This window comes from Syzygium oleosum, unplaced genomic scaffold (assembly GCF_021117445.2).
Source record: "Syzygium oleosum isolate NSW1041296 unplaced genomic scaffold, Sole_v2.1 Sole_v2.02, whole genome shotgun sequence".
Lineage (NCBI taxonomy): Eukaryota > Viridiplantae > Streptophyta > Magnoliopsida > Myrtales > Myrtaceae > Syzygium > Syzygium oleosum.
In genome coordinates, this window is record NW_026607486.1 from 17,333,530 (window position 1) to 17,341,066 (window position 7,537).

The window sequence follows — 7,537 nt, forward strand, 5'->3', positions numbered from 1 at the left end:
CTTGTTGACTCTTGGACAGGAAATGCGAATTGATGAGAAAATTAAAAGTGCTGAGATTGGAGAAAATCGCGGTAAGTCGTTTAAAAGAGTCTTGAAATGTAAAGATAACGAGAAAATAAAATAGAACAATAGATGTTCATTGATTGATTGTCGGTCCGTGCTACATTCAACTATTTATACTACTACTGATAGTTAACAATGGTTATAATAAAAGCAAGCATATTCTACGTGACTCCTAAAATTCAGTAACATGTATCTACAAGCAGTTACTAAGCAAACTTACTACTTCGACAATCATTACTTCTCTGCTCTTTTGTGCCCAACATGGACAGTTACTTCCGCAGCCTGTGGCTCTACTTCCTGAATGTTACAATGGCCTATGACTTTCGACCTTCATAGTTAATGGCCTCTGTGATCTACGGCTCCACGGTCTTGCTTCTCCATAGCCATATCGATTTACCCAAGCGGATTGCGTCCTTAATTATCGGACCCATTACTTAGGCAATTACCCAGCATTCAGCTCATCGTGATTCATGTTATTAGTTGTGGCCCTCTTGTTGATCAGACCGAGCTTCATTCATTGACAATCATGTCTCAAAACTTAGTAGTTTCTCTTTGTTTTTGCTGTCGACAATTACTTAGTCGTCTTGTCGACTATCTATATTAACCGACTAAAAGCTTCCAACACTTGAAGAATTTTACTTCTGCCATGCTTCGCTCGGCTTCTCTTAGTTCTAGTCGTCGGTCCAGAATTGGAGCATTTTTTGGTGTTAACAAAACTATTCATTGAGAACTTCTTTTGGCCGAATAAGAGACTTCATTATTGTCTAAATTAAATATGCTAATGTTGGATATTCTACTGTTCTATTCCTGAAAAACATATATTTTTTGTGTTGTCTAATAAAGTTGGTAATTCCCAAAAAATTGTCAATTTTGCCAAGTACTTGGTATCCCGGTAATTTATTGTAAGTTACTGATATCTTTATGAAACTATTATCTCTTTTTGGCAGTTTGCAAATTACCTAAATTCGTATATTTTACCAACATTCATTTGTCTTTCTTACTGTAACAGCATGAATTTCGATGTAATTCCGGGATCAATAAATTGACCATATTTCGCATTTCATTTTAGTAAGTCTCGTCCAGAGCTGATCACTCTCGGGATACTAATCAATGGGGTATGGCTAACTAGGAAAATGATACGTGGACCAGGGACCCGATCGTGAATTGGGCACCGATCTCGAGAAATGACGAGAGAATATTATGAACCAGTATGGACCGATCTTAGGAAAGATAACGGATCTGGTTTGGCCAAGGCCAACGATGTACCATCGGATCGCAGGTGATTCTGCAAGACCGAAAGTACACGTGGCCAACCAGTCTTGAACTTGAACCGAGCGATCGTGACCTCTGGAACTAATGATAATTTCTCATTCTCTCAATGATCGAGACCATTACGATATGGATAGCCCTAGGTCGATACGCGTAACTCCTAAACAGCCGCCCGTTAGTGAGAGACCCTGAAATTGAAAGTTTAGCGAGTTTTGTTCACGGAATTGAGCCCGGATTTCGAGGTCGATTTTCGAAGGCTTAAGAGACTATTTTTGGGAATTTGACATCATATTACACTGGCCACACACGTTTGGGGTTAGTACGAGTGAAAATTGGAATTTCGGTCCGGGGGTGAGAAATTACGGTTTTGCCCCTGTGGGCACCAAGGCCGGATTCGGAGGCCGTTTGAGGTTATTTTTCGCGGCCAATGTCATTTTGGGGTGGCCATGCACATTTAGAGTGGTTTTGGCCAAAAAGTGGAATATCGACAAAAATTGAAAAAATAATATTATTTTATTCCCGAAACTTTGCAGTCAGTTTTCGAGGACTTAAAAAGTGAATTTCACGATTCCGACGCTATATTATGTTGGCCACGCACATATGAAACGCGGGTGTGCGAAAATTGGAATTTTGACCCTGGACCGAAAAATTACCAAAATGCCCTTGGACCCATTTTTGGTAATTCCGAATTTTGGATTTAATTAGGGGACTAACCAAGGTGAGTTAGGGCTAAATCAGGTCTGGTCAGCTTGGGTTAAGGACCAATGACCATTTTACCCCTAAATAATTGGATAAGAAGGAATTATAGCCATTGGATCAAGGGCAAAATTGTCCAATAGCCCTAGATCTTGACACTTGGAATCCACTCGCCCATTGTTGACTCACTTGGACCAGACCATTTCTCTCTCTCGTGAGATTCATTCGGTCATTTCCCCGGAAAATCTTCTTCTTCTCTTAGTTTCAGTTCTGCAGGTTCACGTTACGCAATTTTACGTGCTTGTTCGCCAGGAACAGTACCGGCGAGCCGGCGGCCACCTACCACCGCACGCCACAGCACCCTTGGACCTTCCTCTCACCTGTTCGGCCATCCACGGTCCCATTTCCGGCCCAAACGAACAAAACCAGCAAGCAAATCGCCTCCGCCGGTGTTGCCGCGGACCGCCGGCTTGCACCCGGAACGCCGCCGTCGATCCTTACCGTGCGTCGGTGATCGACCGCCCGTTCCCGTCGTCCCGAGTCGTTAATAGGCGAGTATAAATCCCTAAACCCTTAATTAGTTTAATTGTGCATTTTTAGGGGTTAATTAGGCCTAATTGAGGGTTAATTAGGTTTAATTGTGCGTGTGATGTTTTGTATGGGTCATTAGGATCTAATGAGATGTTTTAATGGTGGATTAAGGCCCAAAACAACCCACTTGTAAGTCATTCACTTGAGTACCGAAATTGTGTATTTTTGTCTAAGTTTTGTACTAATTGAGTTCAATGGTTAATGACTTAGAATTGGACATTTTAGGGGCTAATTAAGCTTATTTGAACCTTAAGTAAGTGTATTTGGTAGTTGGGTGATTAGGGTATGTGATTAGGCCTTAATGTGATTGTTTAAGTGTGAACTAGTGACTAAGGCTTAATCGCACAGATCGTTCATTAGTACCGAAATTGCACAAATTTGTCTAAGTGTGGCACTAATTGAGTTCAATGATTCAAGACTTGAAATTAGGCAATTCAAGTGTTATTTGGACTTAATTGAGGCCTAATTAAGTGTATTTGGTTGTTGGGTGATTGGAGTTTGAGATTAGAGCCTAATGAGGGTGTTTAATTGTGGTTTAGTGGACAAAATGTGTCCTCCCCTGGTACTGTTCATTGAGTACCGAATTTGTGCAATTTGTCCAAGTTGAGTACTTAGTTGAGTCATTGGTTGATGGCAAGGAATTAGGCATTTTTAGGGGTTATTTAGAACTTATATAAATCCTATCTATTGACCCCGTACCAATGAGAATGAGGACTAAGTCTAATTTGCGAAGGCGGGCCTTAGGCGCATTACATTGAATTGTAATAAATGTGCGGAATCAATGTTGAATGGGTTGGGTGAGAACGGAAATAAATTGATTGTATTGAGGATGAGTTGAATGCGTCTAAATCGAGCATGAGTATGTTTGGTATATTAGTGTGGGAGATCGACCTTGAGTGCCCTGGCTTGTATTCATCTCTCGTGACATTGTGTGGCTGATTTTGTGGAGTGCGATTGGCCAATGATTGGTTTGAAATATGTGTTTGAATTGTGAATCGCACGTTGGGCCACACGGTATTAATTGGGCCAATTGAGCACGTGCTGTGATATTGAGTGATTGGATTTCATTGGCGCTCATGGTGCATTGCATTGCATAACATGGACACGCATTGTGTATGCCAAGAGTGTGGCATGTGGTGAAATTGTGCGAGAATGCGTGTCTGCCATGAGCATGTGATCACCTAAAATACCCTGAAGCGTTATATGTTGGGTTCAGATAATAATAAGTTATGTGATCACCTAAGGACCTTCGGGTCGATACCGTCCTCATGCACTTTGAAGCAGGACGATGCCCGGTACGTCCGGAAGGCGACCATCCTCATGCACTTTGAAGCAGGCTCTGGTTCGCAAGGAGACAGTGTTGCGCCTCATGCACTTTGAAGCAGGCTAGAGACACTGGGCCAGATCGGTTGCTGCGCCTCATGCACTTTGAAGCAGGCTAGACGCACCGGGCCGTGAAAAATTGATGACTCGAGTCGTAATAATAATGAATTGGGCAAGTGTGCCAGTGTGGGCCAGTGGGCCGGAGAAATACGCATGACATGTCGACGACATTTGCATGCATGAACATCCATAGACTGGCATACGAAGGTGTGAGAATCAGTGCATGAGCATGTGATTGGCATACGGGTGATCATGCGTGCCACGTATATACCGTGATTATTATATGTTGATCTGTCTAACCTGCAGGGTCTGAGAATGGTGTGATTATTGTCGTGTTGTGATTATAAATATTTGTTTCCGGTCAGGAGATTGCATGTTAGCCTAGCCTAGGTTTAGGGGGTCATACTCGCTGAGATTCGTCTCACGGTTGTGTAAACCGAAACATTTTCAGACCCCGGCCGTAGGATGCCGAGGACACCATCACTTTTTGGGATCTTTGCATTTCATCCAGCGGTCGTTGAGCGTGCACCCTGTGGAGACGGAGCAGATCGGAGAAGTGGCTGTTTGGTTATTCCTAGGAGTTGGTGTTTTATTTGAGTTGTTGGGAGCCTTTGTAAAAGAGTTTTAAAATAGTGATATAAGTATTTACATATTTTATGCGTTGATCGTTGTTTATTGCTTGGCTATCCTTAGTCTCATGCGATTTATTGTATGGGTGTATATATTTATTTATATACGTTGCTTCCATATGTGTTTGATCTCTGATTGGGCGTTGGGTCGGCAATGCTTCCTGGGAGCGTTGCACCATAATCGACCGTCGACGGGATGTTGCGTTCCGGTAGAGTACGGGGCGTGACACTTACTAACACGATAATTTACCAACTCTTCTATTAATTAAAATCGGCCAACCTCTGGAAGAGATGGGATGTTCTGAAAACAAGAAAGGATAAGGGTGGCCTGGGATTTAGAGATCTGCTCTCCTTTAATAAAGCAATGTTAGGAAAGCAAACTTGGCGTCTGAGTAACAGTCCAAACTCTCTCTGGAGCATTCTATTTAAGGGCCTTTATTTTCCTCATAGAGATTTCTGGCATGCAGAAAAAGGACAACGCCCCTCATGGGGTTGGCTAAGTCTGATCCTAGGAAGAGACTCCATCTCACCCCAAGTGCTGTGGGCAGTAGAGGATGGTTCACAGATAAGAATCAGGGAGGACAAATGGCTGAAGAGGGCAATCATAGGAGGTCCTGCTAATAGAAATGAACCACGGTTTGTCTCTGAACTCATTATTAGTGAGGAAGGCATATGGGATGAAACAGTTCTAACCGAACATTTTGAGGATCAATTAGTGAGAGAAATCCTTTCTATCCCGATTAAACCCCAAACAGAGAAAGACCGGCTCGTATGGACTGGAACTCAAGCAGGCAAGTACACAGTTAAAAGTGGATACAACCACGTTCGATAGAAAGCCAATAAATAGAATGAAAATCAAGCCTCAACTTCTTTTCAACCTCCTCCCACCCTCTGGACAGATATATGGAAATTACACTCTCCACCCAAGGTTAGAATTTTCATGTGGAATTTATGCCAGAATGCTCTCCCAACTAAAGAGAATTTATTTCGAAGAAAAGTTATACCTGATCCCACATGCTCTTTATGCAATCGAGGAGTGGAAACTGTGGAGCACCTGTTTTTATCGTGTCCTTGGACGAAGGAAATTTGGTCGAACCCTGTGCTGAATGTTCATATATCAAGTCAGGGTCTTACTCGAATTGAAGATTGGTTCGGGAGTTTGAAAGGAAAGTCAAGCAACTCACCTAATCTAGAGCTGGTTGCTGCAACACTATGGAATATATGGAAGGCGCGCAACCAAGCCATCTTCAAGAACAGAAAACCCAACACAATCAGCCTCATCGACGCTGTTCTAGCTGGGTTGAAGAGTTTTAACAGATGGAACCCCAAATCAAGCAGATCCGGGAACAAAGCCGACGAATTTTCAGAGACTTGGAATCCACCGATGTATGGAACTTATAAGATAAACATAGATGGAGCGTACGAACCTGGAGCATCGGACGGTTCGGTCGCCTGTGTTTGCCGTGATTCCGTCGGAAGATTGCTAGACGGAGCAGCTCGTACAGTGGCGACGTCGTCCCCGCTGATGGCTGAGTCTCTTGCTTTGTTAGAAGCCCTAACTCACTTCTTTCCCAAACGACGTGAAGTCCTTATACTTGAGTCTGACAACTTGGACTTAGTCAATGGCTTAGAGAGTCCAGATCCACTTAGTTGGGAAGTCCACGCGCTTATCTTGAAATGCAAAGACCTGCTACGATCCTTCTCTAGTATTCGGGTCTTTCATTGTCATAGAGAGGCCAATTTTGTAGCGGACTAGGTTGCTAAAGCCCACAAAAAAAACTACCTACCTTTACATTGGGTCTTCTCCCCTCCCCAAGCACTTTGGGAGCTCTTATGTACCGATGCCCTTTTATCAGGTCCTTCTTAGTGAATGATAAACTTATCTTTCCGAACAAAAAAAAAAAAAAAAACCTTTGTGGAAGTGCCATATAATCCCTTCAACACGACATAGGTCATCGAAATGACCTCGTAGACTCACCAAAGCATGAAAGCAAAAAAAATTCATTCATTTTTTAATGAAATGATTATGTAGGATCGGAAATCTGAATCAGATCCAATATAGCACCTAATTCCATTTGAAGAGACTCATATATGGAACGTCACGAAATAATACCTGGAGCAAACAACTCAGCAATTCCTCTTCGATCATTAGCTCTCTCGCTTTTATGCCGAGAAGCTATGGTAGTGTGAAGACACTATCAACACAAGGACCCAGGACATCAAGCGAAGAGCTCCAATGTGCCTTCCTATGTTAATAGATTCTCATAATCACATAGACTCTTGATATACATATTAATCAACAAAGAGTTGCACCCGCGTATTGTCTTACTTTCCAATTTGATACATGAATATTATTCAATGCATGATGATCCTAGTCTGATCGTAGTACTGCTTACTCCGTCGTGATCGAATGAGAATGGATAAGAGGCTCGTGAGTGATTGATTCGCACACGATACACTTTTGCCATCACTATTAATAGGTGGCTCCGCGATTTCTCCGGAGATCCCTTCTTATTTTAGTTAGGTTTAAGTCCAACAGACGACTGCCTAGCCAACAGAGGTGTTAAGGACTTATAGAAAGAAAAAACCCTCTCCCAATAAGTGTTCTTTGATAATGATTTCCGGGGCATCTAGAGCTGTAAAGTTTCTAAATGATTTTGTTGTTGGGGTACCTAGAATTGAGGTAGTTTCATTTCTTAAATAAAAAAAATTATAAACTCCGGTGGATGGCTCAAGCAGCGAGTGTACAACTATGTACGAGATGGTCCAAATCTGTAGGCAAGGCAAGCATGCAAAATTAAATGCCGCAACAACCGTGTCTACCGATTCACAAGACAGTTTGAGTACGTGCGTGCAAGTCCAACACATTTTTCTTACTATTTTCAAGTAAATACAATAAACTCGTC

At 42.4% G+C, this 7,537-nt stretch overlaps 1 long non-coding RNA gene across 1 annotated transcript; it reads right to left on the bottom strand.

Annotated features, from left to right (window-relative positions):
* Window positions 1-5,636: 5,636 nt before the first annotated feature.
* Window positions 5,637-6,167, bottom strand: LOC130137482 (uncharacterized). Its single transcript, XR_008815909.1, has 2 exons — window positions 6,059-6,167; window positions 5,637-5,876 (listed from the first exon to the last, which is right to left on the bottom strand). It is a non-coding gene; the product is annotated as an uncharacterized LOC130137482 (long non-coding RNA).
* Between the last annotated feature and the right edge of the window lie 1,370 nt (window positions 6,168-7,537).